Below are 22661 nucleotides of genomic sequence, written 5' to 3'. Positions count from 1 at the left end.
TTTATTGAAGTTTATTTCAATAAATGAACCAATCTTTTCTATCCCATCACAGCTTGTTACTTGCGTGCTACCAGCTAGATTTATAATAATAGAACCATTCATTAGTTACGAGTTTGGGAGTGAGAAACTACGCTGAGGGAATATGATTCCCGGTCAAATATTTAAGAGGTTTTATTTTATTTAAAAAAAACGATAGCGGACAACGCCGTTATATTATAAAAAATATTCTTTACTTTCAATCCGATTGTTAAAATAAATTAATTATCCATAAAAAGCGTTTCGAAAAGGAATTTACACAGTTACTGTATGTGTTAACTTAGAAACCTAATCTTATTCTAGTCAAATAATGTAAAGTAATATATTTACCAGTATCAGGGCACTGTCCTGTCAAAGAAATATAAGGAAAACAATAGATATTAGTTCTTTTTATATATGTATGTTACTAAGTGTGAAGATAAAATGGATATACACATTGTTTAACCATGCATGAAACTAAAAAAATGATTAACATACTAAACCAGAAAAACTTCCCCATCTAAGGCATCACTGTTTAGTATGACTATAAACTTTTTGGAGAATTTATCTGTCGCTGGCTATTTTCATGAGATACATTTATCTGATTCACGTATATTTGAAGTTTAAACAGGTTTTTTTTTCATCAATGTTTTGTATATTATCTCAATTTTATAATATCTAGATTGAAGTGTGCTTTATTTTTTTTCCGAACAATAAATTACAAATCATTCATGTATGTATTTCTCATTCGGATATTTATTCGTTAAGTATTTTGAATTTTGCGAAATCAACACAGATTCTATGCAAGCTGTTAACTAAAACGGGGGTATGATTGCAAAAGAAAATATATGAAAAAATATTTTTGAACACTATTTATAAAGATTTTAAAGTCATTTTAATTAGATTTATATGACTATAAAATGTTTTTTAAATTTCAGTTTCATCCAATTTACATGTATCTGAGTGTCATCAGACGCTAAATATCAAAAACAATTTAGATGTGCTGTTTTAAAATAGGATTGAAATCACCTGATTAATATGCATTTAAAAAAATATTCAATCCAGGCAACTCGACAAAGGAATTGTTGAACGCCGATTTTGTAAGAGCAAGACCAATGCAAATGAATGCTATAAATCGAATTCAAAGTATGTTTAATCTCGATTTTTACGAATTCAGGTATTTTTTCTCAAATCCAAAATTTTAACATTGAACTCCTTTTCTCATTTTATCTCACTTGAAAATGAAAATGCCCTCAGAAAATCGTTTTGTAAAGCAAGTATTCAGTATATTAATGTGAGCTTTTTTTGTATCAAATTGTTTAAACCTTATCTGTACAATACATGCATGCATACAACTGTTTGAAAAGTTACCTTACACCTAAATGTTTTGTGATTCAACAGCTGGTGATGATTTAAATTTATTCTAAATGTAATATTGTTCACTAGAAGTAGGTAACCAACTACCCTCCAATGAGGTTAAAGTTAAACTTATCTCTGTTAGAATATACCATATGAAAAAGAATAAAAGCTTACAAAGTCAACCTTTCAGGCAAATAGAAAATGTTGAATACCTGCGTATACAACTTGGTTTGTTTTTTAGTAGTATTACTTAACTTTTCAGCCCGTGGCCCTTGAGCATACTTCAAACAATTATAATTATGTACTAAATATAAATTGATTTAATCTTTTATTTATTGATGCCTCCCTTTGGGTTGAACGATGTTTTACTGTTTTTTTTACTTAAAAGTCAGTTATTGAAGTAAGGTTATCATTTTATGCAATACTATCAATTTCAAAAGCATTTTATCAAATAAAACAATTAATGAACGTTACATATAAGTTACAGGAAAATATTAACATTTTCAGTGTCTTTGTCGAAATTAAAAATAGGAATTAAATTTCTTTGCACAATTCAATAAATTAATGATTGAACTGAAAAGGGTGTGTTCAATATCATTATATGATTCCTTTGCGCTGCGTGACAATTCATATTCTGCCCTTCATGAAAACGTAGTAAGTGTAAAAAGATATGTGCTGCAGAGGTACTAGCGGGGTTTGCATAATTATACACCAGGAAATTTTTGTACAGAGGTCGTTAGATTTTGATTGTTCATTGTTAATTGTAAATTAAGACGTAGAATATTATTTATTGACTGCAAGGGGAATAAAAATAACGATTGCTTAGTGATTACAAGTAAATCTATAATTAAACCAATAATGTACCCCATCAAAGTCAGGGAATGAATTCTTCTTCCCCATGAATTAATCTGGATTTAATGTTTTTTAGATGTCTTAACTGTTAATTTATGCGTTTAAGAGAGTAGTACCGTTAACAATCTATATGCATTTAAAGTGTTATGAAAGAAAACAAAATTGTACTCTAATATTTTAATGCTATTTTGTCTTTAATGAAAAATGGCAGATTACGAATAAATGTCTAATAACGGCCGTACTTTATCCATACTTTATATTTAACCGCTATATATGTTGGTGTTGTCTAGAACATCACTTCTTGTACAATATTCTAGTTAGAAGCCGCGAAAAGTTAGATATGTTTGCTCCATTCAATCAAAAGATACTTACAAGTACCTTAACTCGCATTCGTAAGCGTTCATACTCTTTATATAAGAATTATATTATATGAACAGAAAAACGTTAATATCAAGTATAATGAAAATTGAAAAACAACAATGAAAATAAATGTATGATTTATTTATAAAAAAGTTTTAAGTAATTCTTACCTTTGACATTAACGAACAAACCATATAAAAATACGTAAACCAGACCCAGTCTATACATTTTCATGAATTGCGAAACCAGGAAGACGCTACATTGTAACATTAAGATATCAAACGTTTTCACCTAACTATAAATAAAGAAAGTTTCGTTTCATCTGAAATGAGTCATGAATGCAACACGTTTCTTAAAATCCTTTTTTTCTTATGTTCCTTTGTTTGTGTGTATAATCTGATCAAAATATATTTATTATCCCCTCGGGTAACTTGTTGCGAAGGGAATATAGCACCGCTGCGTGTGTTGTATGTGTGTCACCTTCAGCTTATGGGCAAGATTTTAAAAAAACCTTGCCCCAATGTACATCAAACTTCGTATGCTCTTTTAGTATAATAAAAGCACGAATCCCTTTGATTTTTAGGTGAACTAAAATATATATTTTTTTAAAAATATCGTTAACACTTTTCAAACAGGAATTTTATGTACGACTTGACAATAGACATTTCCGGTAGTGAATTGAAAGTAAACATTTCAAATCAATAACTGGATATTTTATTGAATTTAGATCTTGTTAGATCTCTCAGTACTGACAAGTCATCTCTTTTTACCCCCAAAAAATAACTGTGACAGAAGCTTAATTATTGCTAACTTGACAAGATAAAGGGTGTGTTTTGTAGAATCAATCTCCTTCTGGTAGAAAAACTATTTTCATCCTGAGGTACACTGTATGTGTATAAATAATTTAAGAAAATATGCCGCATATATATCTTGGGACGGAGTAAAGGGTTGTGTAAAAAGAACTGTCATATATAAACATACTCCCACTTTGTTTTTAGCTCACCTTACATCTTCTCCAGACCTACTGGGCAATTTCAACCAAACTTGGCACAAAACCTCTTAAGGCAAAGGGATTCGAAGGGGAAATGATTAGGAATTTTTGAAAATTTTGAGAAATGGTAGGGTGGGGCCAAAATGAAGGGGGGTCGAATTTTGCACTTAGGAATATATATAGAGTTAATCTATAAAATAGTTTTCTCAAGAACCATTTCGCCAGGAGAGATGAAACTTGAGTGGAAGCATTCTCAAATAGTTGTGAAAATCATGACCTCGGGGGTAGAATGAAGTCACAAAGGGGGTCCAATTTTTTACCTTTAAATTACGAATATATCAAGTAAATCTTTACAAATACTTTTTCTCAAGAACCATTTGGCCAGGAAAACTGACATTTATGTGAAACTTTCTTATGGAAGTGTAGATTTAAGTAATGAAAATCACGATCCCCGGGGTTAGGATGGGGCCACAACGGAGGGGGGGGGGGGGTGTCGAATTTTTACATAGGAAAATATTGAGTTAATTTTTATAAGTCTTCTTCTCAGAAACTAATTGGCCAGAAAAGCTCGAACTTTTGTTGAACTCTCCTAATGTAGGACAGATAAGTTTATTCATATTATTATACCCGGGGGTAGGATGGAGTTACAGCGGGGGGGGGGGGGGGGGAGGCAAAAATTTACATAAGGATATATAGCGATAAATCTTTTAAAATCTTCTTCTAAAGAATAAAAAATATTAGCCTAGAAAAGCTGTAACTCTAATTAAATCAACCTCAGATATTGAGGATAGACAAGCGTTCAAATCAAAATCTTCAGGAGTAGGATGGGGCCACATTGGGGATCATTTTTACCCCTAAAAAACTTCAAATTATTCACAGAAACTGATATGTTATAAGTTTTTACTATTTGAAAGCATATTTAAATCATTGCTCCCGTTTTATCAATATTAACCAGGTGGGTTGTTTCTAAAGTGTTTTGTTTAATAAATATAGTTATGTTTTAGGTGATATATAGATAAATTACATTTCCGACATATGTCACCTAAGCAATGTCTGATCTACAAGAATGTTAAAAAACTCCTTAATTCACTGGTTAAATGTGAAACTATTCCTATGATATATGCTAGGTGTTTTCTTTTTTTGCAATCTTGTCCAAATGTTTTACACACATCTTGGATTGATGTCAATAACATTTGTCATCCATTTTCCACGACAGTTTCTGCTCCAAGAAAATAAAAAAAGAAGCTGCTTCTGTACCTAGCTTGGTCATTTGGTACAGCTGTCAGCGGCGCAGCGCTTTTAACGCTTTTGTACAAGACGGTCGACACAAGAAAACCTGGCACTTGGTGCCCGCCGCCGTGTAAATGTGTGCTAACTTCCATGATAAATAATCACAATTTTTTCCGTGGTTTTTTTCCTGAATATGTAATATTGTCACCGTTGTAAACTTACAGCCAGTTTTACATAGCAGGTTTAAAAATCAGCCTGGATTTTTCGCCAACTTTAAATCGGCATGCATATTTTCGATATGCTCCATTATATATCCTCTCGTAATGAATCCCACACGCTTGCGTCGATTAACATTTGTAAGTTTTTAAACCTTTAAAACAGCTTTCCCTTTTTAAAAATCTGTATGTGTACATGTACGAAGGAAATAAAAAGTCAATATTTATCTAGAAGCCCAAAGACACTTGAAAATATTAATACATAAACAAAAGCAGGGTTTTATCGGTAGTATGAAGCTTTGGTACTGGCACTGTCTTTAATCAATGTTAATTCACGTTATTGTTTTTTGTTGTTGACTCACTATTAACCATTTACAAACTCGAAACACGTCAGAATTTACAAGAGTACGTGAGTGATAATTTTACAAGGTATACGTACTAAGTAATATGTGTCCGCTTATCAATGATTTAAAATCGTCTAGTTTCATTGTTGAGTTATGTACATATTTTTCAGACCATCTAAATACTTATGTGAAATCCTATATTGAAGGTGTTAAGGTTCGTACAATTTTATTTCAAAACAGCAAATCTGAGATATTTTCTACCAGTATATTACATGTATATCACCTAATATAAAGCGCTTTTTTAAACACCTGAAATATTCAGGTGACCTATTGCTATCTGGGTTTTTTCCGTCGTCGCTCGTCGTACGTCGGACGTAACTTTTGAACATGTTCAGCCTCTTCTCTGGAACTATAAGGAGAGAGAGAATTGGAGAGAAAGAGAGAGCATGCCATCTGAACAAGACCAATATATAACAATGAAATAATCTTAATTGTTTAATTGTTGTTTGAAACACATACTTTCATTAAAGATTTAAGTAATGAAATCAGTACAATTTTGTAAAATACAAAACTGGAAGAGGCTGACCGAAAATGTGTGTTCTGATGTAGGATGCTAAGGAAAAAAGAGCATCTAGAGTAGTAAATTTAAGATGGAAATAAAATGACTAAAATATTAAAGTGTCTTTGTGCTTACAGGACATCTACATTTTATCTCCTGAACGAATCAAGCAAATTAACATTTCTATTTCTCAAGTGATGGAAAATACAGGTATTTTTAGTGTTAATTCTTAGCACCTTTATTTCCAGGCCAACCGTATAATGTACATTGATTTATCGTTGTTGTTCATGGATAATTTATTTGAGATCATAATAGTATCATTTTGTTCCATTACGAGTTATGGTTCAGGAGGTGTATAATTGTAAATGTCCTCAGGGTACATCTGGGTATAATTAAAGTCAACAAGATAATAAGCCACACTGCTTATTCAAAGTGATGTTGGAGTTCCTTGAAGTGTATTGATATATTCGGGTCTTATTTTGGTATATTGTGGCATCATTTAGGTTCAAAAGATATTATAATACAGTGGCGTTGAAATCGTTTTAAATCATCTCTTTAAATATGGTTTATTAGGCTTCATAAGGTACATTTTCGATCATTGAGAGTGGGGAAATACACCAGATGTCAAAACTTGTAAAGTTTTAAATCTGCGTTTTCTTTTAATTTCAAACATTTGAATTGTTCTCACTAGCATGAACGAAAATAATTACCTGTATCATCTTCAGTAAAGATATTTTTAAACGAATAATTTTATTTGTTGGTATTTATCAGCAGATTGTTGGTTATGTACTTTTCGTTCAGTTATCCTTACCATCATAGCCTGTATGAAGCACCTAAGAGAGCATTTATCTGAGTTATTAATCAAAAGAAGGACTCGTTCTTCAAGTATTTTGAGGTGGACATTTTCGTCGGGCGTGATTAAAATTAAAAAAAACCCGAAGGGCTTTTTAATAGAATTGATCACGTACCTATCGAGATAATCATCTCATAATATTCAAAAAAAAAATTCCTTATTGCTTGAATTTATATCAATTTCAACAATTGTTCGATTAAATATTTGAATATAGATAAGCAAATCGCGCTTGCGCCCCAATTATACCTCATTTGAATTTATTGGGCTGTATAGCACAGCACCGGTGTTACATTTTATCACAGGCAAAGTCATTAAAACGTGTAGAAATTCTTATCCATACAAATTGAGTAAAAAAACCCCGCAAATAATAGATCATTTTTGCCGACCAGCATGTTTACACACGGAACAGTCAATTCTTCTATATTCTGTATATTAAGGTTACAATCGCTATTACTCTTCTTGGAAGTCGGGGGTTAATCTGTCAATAACTGGATTTGTGCTCTCGGGGTAGCATAAGTTTTTATCGACCAAGTAATAAATAAACACACGCAGAGTCAACATCATAAATAACAACAAACCCATTAAATGAACGGTATTTATGTATTTGAATGAACGTTGAGATTTACAAAAACAAACAAAGTGATTGATTTTAAAAAACGTTTCTTAACATAAGAGGGATTTTGTGTAAATTCATAGGCAGTTACGTCAATTTTAAACTGGTAAGAACATGATCTAGCATTGTTTTGATTTCAGCCCTGCCATGCATTTCTCTGAGAATTGCAATCAATTCTCACAAAATAGAGGAGAAAATATATTTACCAGATGTAAATCTGCTTGTATATACATGTATATAGATTTAGTGTGTTTGTGCACTTTAACTCTCGGTATTAAAAAAAAAAAAGAATACCCTCTTACCTTATCGTACATTTTTAAAAATATTTTAAAAATCAATTGTACGTTTCGCTTATTCATTTTGTTTAAATGTTATTCAATTGAAAAGAATTCATTTCAATAAACCAACAGTATGCAATGTCACAGGATGAATCTCTGCCATGCAGTGAATTGAAAGGTGACTGAAAGGTAACTGAAATGTGACTGAATGGCATATGTGTGTCATTCAGTCACATTTCCAGACCATTCAGTTATCATTCAGTTGACTGAATGGCAAAGGTTTATCCTGTGTGTGCTCATTAATTTATGGTTTTATGGCACTTGAAACAATCGTGTTGTTTCACTTAGTAGCCATATGTCCATCATAGTTTATGTTTATGTAGCAATCCTTGCATTCAGATGTTTTTGCTCTCCCTTTATTTCCAATACATGTCATGTTGATATAGTTGTCATGATGTTTGAGTGCGTCGTACTGGTTTTCAGCATCAGTTGTTCCCCCTGTAGCTACACCTCCTACATTTAGTTCCGAGTAGGCTCCGGTTTGGTTCCTGTGCCCAGTTGTCTTGTTTGTCACAGTGTTCCTGTTTTTGCTATGGGTACCAAGTAGATTCCTGATTCACAAAATCATATTAATGTACGATTAAGGGCGTTGATCGTGTTATTATACTAATTTTTAAAGATATGCAATATAAGTTTTGTTTACACGAATACACTTAGAGTTAATTGCTTTTTTATAGTTTAGCATTGAATCATCATTTTTTGAAAGATATAGTATTATAACTGTAGCAGTCAGTGCATACAAATTGAGTAACGCGCGTTAGTGCGTTATGAAATTTTGTATACGCTTGGCAGGATTTTTAGTCCTGACACATTTAAAACATACATGTAATAGTTACCAAGTTACTTCAAAACGATACATACCTCGATTTTATCCGATAGAAGAAAAATATGTTCAATAATGCTGACACTATAGCTATAGCTATGAAAATTCCCAGTGGGATTTGTGAGAATTCACCTAGAAAAGAAATTTTAAAAAATGAATAAAAAAAAAAATTAAGAAAAAGGAAAAAGAAACAAAAAACACCCCGACCCCCGAACCCCTCCCCCCCAAAAAAGAACTCCCACCCCCCCCCCCCCCCCCACCACACACACACACACAGGAAACATATTTATTTTTAGAGAATCTAAGTACAATGCAGAATAATCAATTTGTAAGACTAAAAATAAATCTCGCAGACCACTGGGAAATCAGATTGAGTTCTTTTTCCGTGTGTATAAAAGGATACAGTAGAACTTGCATTTGATGAAATTTACAGGACATTTAAATGTATGAACTAAAATGTAAAATTGTATTTCTCTCTCTCTCCTCCCTCTCTCCTTCTAACAAGCAAACAAACAAACAATTCAAATTAAATTATTTGCAAAGCACACAAGTCCAATATTTCAATTAAAACATCATTCTCCTTATTCACTTTATTAGTGTCGTTTTCTGGAAAATTGAATTATTTGAAAAGTCTACAAGTCAAATATTTAAATTAAAACATCATTCTCTAAATCAGTGTTGGTTACTTTGAAATTTCAAATAAATAAAAACAAACAATTACATATCTGCTTATCTGAATCCACATTAGAAGAATCTTTGAACGTTGAATCAACAGAAGTAGAGGTCACATATGAACTCGTTGTGGCAACAGCTTCGGTGTTATTATTTGCAACTGACGAAATAAAGTATGTTCTCAAAGATTTGAGTATGGTAGTTGGTTGAGTTGTTGGTTTGGTTGTTTGTGGATTGGTTGCTAGTGGTTCGATTGTGTGTGGATTGCCACATGTCACACTTATACTTCCACTTGGTTCATTTTTTAGCCCTAAAATATTTTGTATCACACATTTGTAAAATCAAATATTATGTAATAAATTTGTTCTTTTTTTTAGTTCCTGGATGTTATTTTAAAACAAAGAAGTTTGTTGTACTATGGATTGGATGACAAAAGTATATGAATACTGTGGTGAGAAAGTACTCTCACATCATATTAGCATTGATTTATGTTCGAATGTCTGCGGTTTGGTTTAAGAATGTTGTTTACTCGGGTTTGAGTTCTCAAAACCGGATTGTTCAAAAGTTCAATGTCATGAGTAAAATTTGTTCTAAACACAATATGATTTTTAAGATTTCTTAAAATATTTTATGCATATTGATGATTTCTGTTAAGTTCGCGAGAGTTATCTTTCCTGCGGTATTGTCAAAGTTATACAGCATCTTCATATGTGGACACAAAATCAAAGTCGCCGGAGGTAACCAATGAATTTATTCCGCGGTAAAATCTTGGGAGCGTCATTTTAATAGCGTGGGTTCTCACTTCTTTCACGACGCCGATAGCTAAGCATTAAAAAATTTCATAGCGATCTATAAACCACCTCCACCCCTCCACCTTCCTTTTTCATGAACATGTTTATAAAAACGAAAAATTCTTGTGTATTTTCTTTTTTCTTTATTAAGCATGGCGCTTTCAGACCACAAGGGTTATGTCTTTCATTAATTATCTAATCAATCACATCATTGATTACATCAGTAATGAGAGTTATGGATTATTTTAGTTGTAAAATATTTATGGGTAAAGAATTAAATATTCATGATTTTATGATTAATTTTATGATCTTATTAATTATTGTTATATAATCATCTATTGTCATTTTCCTGATTATTTCAAACCAAATTTGGTTAGCAATAAAGTCACAAAAGTGGCAGAGTGCAACATACCTATTTGTTATGTGATGTTTTACTGTACAAAGATGAAGGGTTCAGGTGGTTCAATTTCGAGCGGATAGAGGTTAATTATTTCATGAGTGAGAAATAATGCTATATGCAGTAATGGTCTATTTTGAAAATTATCAATTATGGATAAAAGTATTTATGAATTGAATTATTATTATCATACCATTCTATAGTTTTACTATATCATGGAATAAGGCTGAAACATAGTTTGACTTTTAGTAAAATAGAGGTAACTGAGACTAAATTTTTCAGATTTTGTTCTCCACTGAAATATTTTAGGTAGTACTATAATATTTAAAGTTAATAATTTATTCGTTAGTTAACACAATTTTGCATATGTTATGTGGGTTTTATCTCGCTTTTTCGTTTCAGTAATTGTATGGCACACACAACAAAAATATTGAGAAGTGCATAAAAATGATAAAAGACACTTTATCTCAAAAGTTTGATCATTGACCTCCCTGCGAGATGAAATTCATGATTTTAAGAACTTTAATGAACCGTTCATGAAGTTTCATGATGTATTCATGACTGGTTCATAACTGGTTCATAAAGGTGGTTCATGAATTTTATTTATGAATATATTCTTAAAATGTAATTCATGAACAAATTATGAATATACAAGAATACAGGAAATACCTGGTTTTCAATAGTTCTAGGTATTGAACATTCATGAATTTTCATTAAGTTCTAATTTACGAAATATATAATTAATTTCAAATACTTTTATAAATAACATAGTTTACTCTTAAAGTATTTTTTAAAAAAAATTATACATTATATAAATAGTGCCTGTTTGGGAGGGTAACAGTTGAAATTGACACCCCGAGAAAACCATTGTCAACCGACGCGAAGCGGAGGTTGACAATGGTTTTCGAGGGGTGTCAATTTCAACTGTTATCCTCCCAAACAGGCACTATTTATTTTGTTATACTGAATGTCTTTTTTAAAATTTTTAAGAAAATTTTACTGCTTTTATATAGGAATAACGTGAATTCTACAGCGAACCGTACGCGCATAATTTTCGCGCATGTAACATTTTTTAATGTTACCCGTTGCCAAGTGCGTTGCTAACGCTGAGGGTAATAGTAAATATTATTAACTGCGTCTTAACCAATCAGATTTCAGTATTTAACATGAAAGTATAACAACTTAAAATATTAATATTAAAACACAGTCTTCATGAACATTCATGAATATTCATGCAAACACCTATATAAATGTGGCATCTTTAATTTTGAAAAAGAAAGATGTGATATATTATAGTTACATTATTTATTCAATTCTAAGAAACATGTAAATTCATTGACAACGAGAGTCTCAGACATCATGATCAAATGGTCATTACTAAATCCTAAATTTGACGCTAAATTTCTTCATTGTTCAATTTATATTTTTTTTTAAAATGACATAATTTATCAGTGAATAATCAGTCTTTGCAGATGATACATTTTGGCTGTTTTATGTTGTTAAAAATCTTGTAAACTAAACTAAAAAAGTGAAATAATTTAAAAATGTGCATATTTCTTTTGAAAAAAGATTTAGTATACGTTGAATTCCAACTTGTTTGAAGTACAATGTATATCAAGTTTATTAAAGACGTGGTAGGTTGTCAGTCTATCATAGAAGCATAAATACACACGAAGTGCGTCCGTTCCTGGGAGAAAATGTTCCGAGCACATTTGGTTGAAATTTCGACCCCGTCGAGTTTAGAACCTTTGCGGTTTCTTTGTAAAAGGCATTACTGTTGCACACATTTGAAAGCAATTCATTCTAAGAAGTTACAAATCCGTTACGTAAATATTCCGTTGAGAACTTCCAACAATTCATTTATGAATAGCTGTTTAAACTCAGACAACTACCGATACTACACTCCGAGTTTCGAGGAGTCCGCCATTGTTTATGAGGTGTCATGTCGATTCGCCTCCGTTACAAAAACACACTGAACTTCAATTTGTCAATTAACTTAATGATAAGCAATAATGAAAATATAATAATGAAAACTTAAGCATTTTATATTTAGTTTCATTTAAAGATATTTTTTGATTATTATTAACATATGTTAAAAAATTATTTAACCAAATGAAAGAGTCTCAGAATACACAGTCAGCGAGTTGTTTTGATTCTATTACGTCACTTCCGCCCAGTGATTACGCATTTTGAATGAAAGCAGACGGATCTTCAACACGAGCGATGGATTAATTAAGCATGGAACATGCAAGAAGATAATGCAGCAGATGTAGTTCAAAGTAATGGTATTAAAGGTAATATAGTATGTACACATGTATATTGAAAAAACTTTTATGAGGAAGTGAAAACGTAAGATAAGTTTTGCTCATTTTTTCAAACATTTCAAAATGGCGGTTTTTAATTTGTAGTGAAATTCTTTTTTGACTAACTTATAAGTTTTAACTACATAATTGATAATAAATTACACATTTAATATACCTAAATCGGTGCAATTACAAGGTAAAGTTATATGCTGATGTCATTTAAGTTAATACAAATTTTTTTTACTCTAGAATTATGCAGTGAAACCAGAATATTGAACAGCCCTAAAGATAGTGATCATTGAACATAAATTTTAGTAAGTAATAAATAAATGCTATTGCAAGTAGGCCTAATTGAAAATCTCTAATAGAATGGCCAGTATCATTTACAAATTTGAAAACAGTTATAGTTTCATCGTAATTAATTAAAGAAGTATTTTATTCAAGTATATAGATACATTGAAATGGATTGAACAGCAGGCATAATGCCTATTTATGTTTTCTCCTGAATTGCTCATCTTGTTTCATCTTGAGTTGTTTTATATTTCTGCGATATCACTTTTTCTAGGGCAGGCACTCTCATTCTTAAGCTTTAGTGCAATTTCAGCATTATCATTTGATAAAAATATTTGAAATAAAAATTAAATGAAATGATTGAATGATTAGTTGATGTTCCAAATGTTTTAAACGACATGTCATAATTATACTGCTATTTGTCATATTATTTTTGTACAGTACAGAGGTACAACTCTTCTGCCACCGAAAGGGCTATATGTGAAGCCTGAAGAATTACCACCAAGAAGTATTGTCACCAAGACACTCTGGGTTTGTAGAAAATAATCATTTAAAGAATGGAGCATTTTACCTACCATGCAGTAAATGCACATTGAAATATATGGAATACAAGTGAAATCAACATGAGCAGAGGCAACGAAGATGCAAGAAAGAAAGATTTCATAAAGATCATATTGATAGTTATCAACTAGTAATCATATTCTAATGTCGCTTATATTTCAAATCATTGCATATTGGTATGTCAATTCTAATATTGTAACATTCCTTTAAATCTAATGAGTTAGTATTGATATCATTACCTGTTGTTTTTTAAAACAACTTTTTTAAACTTGATGATTATTTAAAGTGATAGTCAGTACATAAGAATTATGTGATACTTAAGATATTGTCTCATTATTCTTCAATTTATTATAATAAAGTATTTCATATTTGATTTTTTAGGAGATTTTACCTTTTTATATACAAAATGTAGAAGGTAAGAATTTTCATGAATAGTTCATGAATTTTATTTATGAATTATTCATAAATGAAATTCATAATGATATTCATGAACAGTTCATGAAGATTCATTAATCTTATTCATGAACAGTTCATGAAGATCCGATGAACTTATTATTGGACATTCATCAAATGATGAAGCTTCATGAATATAACTGTTCATTAATTATTCATGAAAAAGTATGTTCATGAATATTCATCAACATTTTTTCATGAACAAAAATTCATGACTTTAAAATGTCCAATAATAAGTTCATGGGATCCTCATGAACTTTTCATGAACATTTCATGAATATAATTCATGAATCATTCAAGGGAAAATCATGAATTGTTCATGATCATCTCGCAGGGGACCGATCGATATAAATTTTATTCCAGCAGAGAAAGGACAATGAATGCTTTGTATCTGTTTAATGTCACTGCCATTCATAATCTGTATTTCATTTGTTAAAGAGTTTAGCAATTTGTATTTTTTTTCACAATTAAAAAAATCTCAATCATAGTGTATAAATTTTTGGGATTTTTCTTAGATTTTCAAATATATTCAATGGCCATTAACTCATAAAGTAGGTCATTGACCTACTTTTTTTTAAAAAGGAAGAATAACACTAGTATGTAAGGTCTATAACACACAATAGTCGTTTTTCATTAACATCAGTTGGATATTTTTTTCATTGGAATAAATGTCATCCCTAAGGTTAGGATCGAGTAAATTATTTTAAAGTGTTATATTGATGCTAAATCGATTACGGCGTCATAATTGATATGGGTTTTTTTGATTTACGTTACATTCAATTTGAAATCCTAAAAATAGTTGAGCATGTACAGTCATGTGTTCGATTAAATATTATGTTTTAGAGAAGGCCAACACTGTCCATTGAATGTTTTAGAGAGACTGTATGCATTTTTTATTTCATTCGTCAAAACGCAAAAAACCCCATAACATCTTTGTTTCATTCTCTTTATAATTCTGAAAATATAATTAAAAAAGCGCTGGTATATCTTTTAAAACAAAATGCATGGTATGGAACTCCTTTGAAATGTGTGTCATAACTTAGAAATATGTTGGTTCCTCTCTTTTACTAGATCTTGATCTCAATGGTAAATGTAATCGGTTTAGGACAAAGACATATTTTACATTGATAGTAATGGTATAATTATTATTGATCAGTAGATCTCATTTAAGCTTGTGGGTCTGGTGAGCAAATTATTATTCAATCATGAAACTTTTGTCGAACAACAGTTTTAATGCCATCATATATGCAGAGAACAGGTACGCAGTATTGGTACATGTACATGTATGTCGAAGAATATCTTTTATATACTCATTTACCTTTTAGAAAAGGCTTATACATCGACATATAGTTAAACTATTTAATTTCTGTCTTATAACGAATCGATTACTTATATAATACTTACCGTAAATCTCCAGGCACGGGGTAATATTCATTGAATTATTGTTTTCTATGTATTTAGCTTTAACAATGACAAAGTCGTTGGATTGAACATTGAACATAGTATGGTCCTCTCTATAACAGTCTTTAATTACCGTGTCGTTCACTTTTACTGAATATGGGTTGTAATTATAATAACATTTTTTTCTGTTTTCCGGTTTACTAAACATTACATGGAGTTCACCATCAAATAATGAAGTCACAGTACAGCTGCATGATATGTTGTTTTGATAGAAGTGTACGAATACACGATGTTCTGTTTGAATTGATACATCACACTCAGTCACTGTTACGTTGGTATCTGAAGTTTAAGAAAACAAATTAAATTTGTTCATGTATAGAAAAAAGCTCCTAATTTAAAATAAAAAAGTTAAGAAACTCACAGTTACCTGGACATTGGCCTACAATTAAAAAAAGAGATTTATTAAGATTCTATACAATATCAATATTTCTGATTGGAAATAGAATGTACGGAATTTAATTTCCACCCCTTAAATTCCAATGATTTGTGATTTATCATAAGTAAAGTAAAAACCATGTTATCATATGTTTTTGAAGCATAAATAGAGACAACCAGCATTTAATTCTGATTAATTGAAATAAAGCCCCTCTTTCCCCTCCCCAAACCTACATGTATATCAGACATTTCATTTCCGCACTTAACTTGATCTTAAATATGGTATATTACAAATACATTTTTAAAAGTTTTAATAGAAAATACCTTTTTTATTCAATTCAATATCTTTAATCAGAACTTACCATTTATGTCTGTAAAACAGAAAAATGCCATTAAAATAGAGAAAAGCGTGTTCATACTGCTCGGTCAAAATATAAACGAACTTATTGAAACAAATTCAATTGTCAAATAAAACACGTAAATGCAAACTCTTCAAATTGTTTAATATTCGATTTATGACTACACAATGTCAGAAAATGAATCTACACAACTTCCTTATAATACTGAAATGTAAATTGTTAAAGTCATATCGTAATAAAACAGGTTGAAAATCATTTGATATCCTTCCGTAAGTATCTTCCGTAACACTGCAAAAAGATGATTATTTTATAGTTTTCTTTATCAAATTGTGACAATAGCTTAAATGGTTACATAGTATAAATTGTAATGTATTTTTCTAGTGAATTGATGTCTTGGTCTCGCAACTGACTGGATCACATGTTGATTTTAGTTAAAATTACTAAAGAAAGGAATTTTATAACTTTGTTTGATCGACGTAATAAAAAACAAAAGGAACCGGAAAATGTCATCAATGCGCATAGAAGCGCTTGACAATCCTCTAAAAGGTGGTTAGGGTTGGGTGGGGTTCATGTTTTTTTCACTTTTTAATATGTAAACTTATGAAAACAATCTGCTGCAAGAAGAAGTGCCCTCCCCCTCCTTTATGCTACGCGCCGGCCATCTACCAATAATTAATGCAATTGCTTGTGGTGAAGTGCGTACGTGGTTTCAGGAGAGCGCAGCTGATACATGTGCATTATATTTTTCAGTGAAGTGGACATGCAAAACAATCATAAAGACATGTCTGTTCATCTCTCTAAAGAGAATATTCCATTCCATCAGTACGTCGAAGTACAACGATAGGCATTATACCTACGTATCTCCACTGATCATTTGGGGACGTTACTACACATCCACTTAAACATGTTAAAGAATTTCATTTAGATTAATTATTGACTAATTTCAATTTCATCATGTTTTATCAGAGATATCACTATACCATCATCCATCCGTTAGCTCTAAAATTGACAAAAGGAGTAATTGTTAGATAAGTAAGAATCAAAATGTCTTTTATTGGCAATGTTTACCGATTGATCAAAAATATGTATATCACGTCATAAATGTTGTTGATTATAATCAAACGTATTCTTTGCATTTTTATGATATGCTGATTTTTATTGTTTTTAAATATTAGTTAACTGTTGATGTTTTTTGTTTTTAAATATTATCAAATGTTTTTGTCGTAAGAAAAGTGTCGTATTTTTAAACTCCCGCACTGTTCATTCATCTTTGAATACCCGAAAGTAAAGCATCCGTGCTGTAAGGGACAGATATTTCTCAGTAACGATAACTCTAGTTTATGGGAAGACGGATTATTTGATGCAAAGCTTTAGGGATGAATTTAATGGAATAAACACAAATAGAGGCTTGAAATCTGGAACTCCTGAATGAAAAAGAAAAGGAAATACATGCAATGGCTTGTGATATCATTCACTGTGCAGCAAGATTTGTCACATTGAGATCGCTTTAATATGCAACCGCGCATAACCATGATGCAAGGATTGTTAGGCGATGGAGGATGAAAATAGTTGATATGTCGACTAAGAATAATGCATGTAATACATGTACATGTATGTACAATTTTCGTAAATGTTGCTGTACATAGGCTTAGCCAGTGATGTTCTTCAATGGTATACTGGCACTGTACCAGTTATCGGATAAAATTTAACGTTTTCTTTTTGTAATTCCTTATTTCTTGATATTTTTGGATAAAACTTGACATACTTTAAAAAGTGAACTCCTTATTTATCAATCTGTTAGTTTATATCATTATTTAGAACCCAAAACATCTTGTTTTGTGCTTTTAAGCACGCCCCGAATTTGCCGAGTTTTTACGATTTACTGTACCAGTTATCGGCTTCCTGATAATAACATAGTAAAAATCCGTGTTTATGTTGATTTTATACTCTGCTAAATGTAGTTTGAATTATGCCCCTTGTGAGGTCAGACTAAAGTATTCAGGGCCATGATACATTATAAACAAAACTCATAAAATAATTCGTTTAATATCATACGGTAATACACTAAATTGTATACTATTCAATACATAATTGTGCAATCAGGCGTTCAATTGCGCTACGAATATCTCGGAAATTCGTGAATTCCTTTTGTTTATACATGTTAAATGTATTGATTTTATGTGTCAAATCAAAGAAGGGATATAATAAAGTATCACAAAGAGGTAATATTCTATTTTTAACTTATTACGTCACTTCCCCCACTGCTGAAAGTGCAAAGATGTAAAATCAGCGGTAAACAATGATCGTTTAAGCTCATGTATAAAACATATTCAAGAAAGTTTTCAAGCAAACTTACTTTTCTTTATTCGAAAAAGACGACTGAATTAAAACATCTTGGATTGTCGCGTGCTATAAACCCGAACTCTCAGTTTAGCCGATAACTGGTCTTAACCGATAACTGGTACAGTACCAGGAGTACATGTATTTGTCACGTAGAATGGCTGAAGGAGTTGATGTTCTACTCATACCTTTGGTAAACAGTGCTTTATTCTAATGCCCGTTCATCATCTGTTAATTTAAAACTCATCGTTAGCAAATCTGAACAGCAGTGCTACCGTAAAAGTGTATAGTGACTCTACTACATGTAAGTTACATAATGTTACAAGTGTTTGTAATTATTCCTGGAACTGCCAGCCGCACCCTGAATGTTGATCGTCGCTGAAAGGGGCATGGTCACAATTTTGGTCAAATTCCATTTTTTAAGTTTTTATTATTTACAATGCTTTAGAAATGCAGATACAGAGCTCATAATTCTTTGTCATGTAAACAAGGCTCGTGTCCTATTTTTTGGAGTTGATTTTAATCAACTCTCCTATGCAGTTACTCTGGCAAACCGAGAGTGAAACAGTGTTTGGACCTACGCACAAATCACCACCGCTGACAAGACTTTGTTCTCGAAAATAATTGAAAAATTCGATGTAATGTATGCAAAAGAATTGTTTTCAAGGAAACTTATCTATAAACACTTTGAAAATAGTCAGATGTTATATAATACGAACAAGTGAGATATTTTTGTAGTCTCATGTATCCCTACGCCAGAGTTGAATATAGTCTCGTTCAACCAAACGCTCGGCTGTCTCCGTAAATCTCCGACAAGCAGAGAGGCTCTCTTGCTTGTCGAAGATTAACAGAGACAGCCGAACGTCTGGTTGAACGAGACTGGAGTTCGATATAAATAGTGCTTGGATCCATACAATTTTTAGAATTTTTTCGATTACTAATACATAGTTTAAAATCCATCTTTAAATATTACACAACATGATTCATATGGGGTTTCTTGTGAGAAAAGTCTAAAAATCCATATTATATAAAAGTGCCTAATTCAAATACAGACTAGAAAAAACTAATTGCCATGCAAGATAATAAATGATAATCGATAAAATCAACTCGTCAGTATTTTAGTACTTTGATTGTTTTCATAGGTTCAATTTACCAGTAAAAAATCTTCTTCCAGCTTATTAAGGTCTTCCGTTTCCAACGGAAGACCTTGTACTGATTCTGATGGTTCTTCTTCATTATAATTCTTCTTCTTCTAGACGTTTTTAAATCCTCAATAACTTATTTGTTTGTAATCCGATTTCGTTCAAATTTTCACGGTATATTGTAAATTAAATATGGTTGCTAGAGCACAAAAAGAATTGATATCGCAACTTCCGGTTTTGAGTTATTTCCCTTTTTCTAAAATTTAAGGGGCATTAGTTTCCAGACAAAGGCTTCGAAATGGTCTGTAGCAAATAATTTATAGTTAAAAATCTTTATTATTGACACTTTGAATACTGTCCTCTGATTTTTGTATTTAAGTTTTTTCCAATTATTCCTCTCGAATTCATCAATCGAAATCTATGTTCTAAAAATAGCAAAAGTTTCTCATGTTTTTGCTTCGTAACTTTTTAGTTTGAAATATTTCCTAAATACATATAGAACAAAAGTTGTGCAGAATGTTAAGGGCTTTCATTTGACACCAATAAAAAAGGGCTGGCCAGTAGCCCTTAACAGATTTTGCTGAATAACTCAAAAACGGTTAGGATTTCGATATGGCTGTCGATGGAAAAGTTGTTTGTTGGGATCTCATAAAGGTCGTTACAATGTTATTTTGTAAGTGATTTGTGTAGTATGAGTGTAAAAAGCTTTACATGTTAAAACATATACCTGTTTTCATTTGGCAACTTAACGAAAGTCTTTGTGCTTAAAACTTGCATAAAGTGACCACAGAAAGTATGCTAGTTTATACAGGAGGCTTTAATTCATGAGAAAAAAAATTAGAACACATGCTGTTTTTTATTTTTTTTGTTTAAGAATTCCGAGGTTTAAGTCCTTGTTGCTTATTTCTTATGGTGCACAGTCCTTAAAGACGAGAATCGGAAAACAAAACATTCTTTTTCTTCTCTAGCAAAACACAAAATACGTATTGAAAAAAAATTCTATGCATTACATTTAAGTTATCATACTGCATGCATTTAAAATCCACCTTAATCAGAGCTGTGTGCGTATTATTACGTAAGCTATCCCTCGCCCGCGGCCGAGAAATTCGAGTTAATTTAGCTTCGAACTGAAGAACTGTTTCAGTTTTGATTACGTACACATAAAGGTTTATTCTTCAATTGGATTAAACGATAGGGTGTCAATTAAAAAATCGTTCAGTTAATTAATAAAAGCAATGCCATTCTCAATTTAATGCAATATCAGACATATAGATCAATTATGGGTTTAAAGTAAAAAAAAAAGTTTCTATTTGATAGATTTTAGTCATTTAATTGCAAACTTTTCAAATCTTCCTAGGCTCTGAGCTGTGCGTGTGTATGCGTTCAATCGATCTTTACGTAATCTATCGTTCGCCCGCGGCCGAGGAAATCATCCGCGGCTACACTACCTAGCGGTAAACGGTTATCTTATTAAATACACAAGATTCGCACCCGCACACTTACATGAATATGAACTTGTTTGAGTTTATATAGCCGTAAATACACTGTACACTGTTTTAATTATATGTTATAAAAGTTTGTTCATTTTGTATCTGTTTAAATGAAACATTGGAGAGTGAATTAAAAAGTCGTTCTGATAATTAATAAAAGCGATATTACTCCAAATCGGAAATACTCGTCAGACATATTTGAATGGTTGGTTTGAAAGTCTTAAATGTTTCAAAAACTGTACAAATAATGTTTTCAATCAACAAAAAAACACACACACACAAATATTAAAACCTTTAAATAATGATTATCACTCGCACATGGCCGAGGAGATCCCGCGCAAGTGACATCTTCTACATTTACCTTATCACGCGTGCATGTTTGGTATTTTGTATGAACGCAACTATTTTTATTATGTTTTCAACTATTATTATAGGAATGACTGTATAAATTTTTTTGTTCATCGACAAATGAATCTAAAAACCGCATCGCAAACTTTATGATAGCCGAAGGCTTTCATAAAAAAGTTTGCGGTGCAGTTTTTAGATTCATTTGTCGATGAGCAAAAAAATTTATACTGTCAATGCTTATAATTCAATTTCAAACACAAATGTTGTATATTTAAGCGAAATTTATTGTAAAAAGCAAGAGTTAACAAGAAACAAACAAGGTCATGAAATTTAAACGCGGAGTGATTTACTCGAGGGGTTGTTTATTGTGTATTACTCTTGATCTGGCTTTACATTTACATTGATTGAACAATTTTGAAAAACAGAATTGTTTATAAAAGATATATTTGAGGTTTGTTTTTTCAACAGCGATTGTTGAAACAGGTATGCACCCTCACTGCCCTGGTCGTCGGGATAGTTGGACCCCGCACCGCCATCGTTCGCTGATGCCAAGCTGGAGAGAGTCTTGCTTATTGCAAGTTTCTGGTTTCCCGATCATTTTCTCGCATAGCTGCGGATAGAACCTTCGTTTCTGTGTCCACTCAATGACATTATATGACGAAGTTCTATTCCTGCGTCACTAAGCGCCTGAATGCTAGTTGCTCGGAGGCAGCGTGTTGTGTACTGTTGTTTACACTTAACATTTTTGGATATATCACACATAAAAAAAATCCTCATCAATTTCTAGCAGAAAATTTAAATCTTCACCATTTTCTTCCATTTCTAGTCTTACTTTGAAATCTCCGTGCTCATCCGATTCCATCGAGAAAACAATTAATTATTCTTGCAGACGTTTATGTATATTTCATTTCCTGACACTTTGCCAGAAAAATATTTAGAGTTATCCTTCTTTGTTATTTGGAGTTATCGTTCTTGATATTTCTTCATTATATTTATTAAATTTGTCTCTAATTAAAGAATTTAAAAATATATATTAAATGGTTGTATCCAATATATAAAATTGTATAAAATCACATCATGAATGATGGTTACAATTAAAATTTTAGGGGTTTAAAATACAAAATTT

The 22661-nt window shown here is 31.4% G+C and overlaps 1 long non-coding RNA gene across 2 annotated transcripts; it reads right to left on the bottom strand.

The window, feature by feature from the left end:
- Positions 1-7398: 7398 nt before the first annotated feature.
- On the bottom strand, positions 7399-16361 carry LOC105333825 (uncharacterized). 2 transcript variants are annotated; one of them, XR_010709425.1, is made up of 6 exons: positions 16219-16361; positions 15843-15860; positions 15425-15760; positions 9274-9534; positions 8591-8684; positions 7399-8280 (listed from the first exon to the last, which is right to left on the bottom strand). It is a non-coding gene; the product is annotated as an uncharacterized lncRNA (long non-coding RNA). The 2 variants fall into 2 exon arrangements; XR_010709426.1 differs by having other exon boundaries at positions 15644-15760.
- Between the last annotated feature and the right edge of the window lie 6300 nt (positions 16362-22661).

Source organism: Magallana gigas, chromosome 9 (assembly GCF_963853765.1).
Source record: "Magallana gigas chromosome 9, xbMagGiga1.1, whole genome shotgun sequence".
In the NCBI taxonomy this organism is placed as follows: Eukaryota; Metazoa; Mollusca; class Bivalvia; order Ostreida; family Ostreidae; genus Magallana; species Magallana gigas.
Note: the sequence above shows the minus strand (reverse complement) of the source record. Positions and strands in the feature narration are given on the sequence as shown.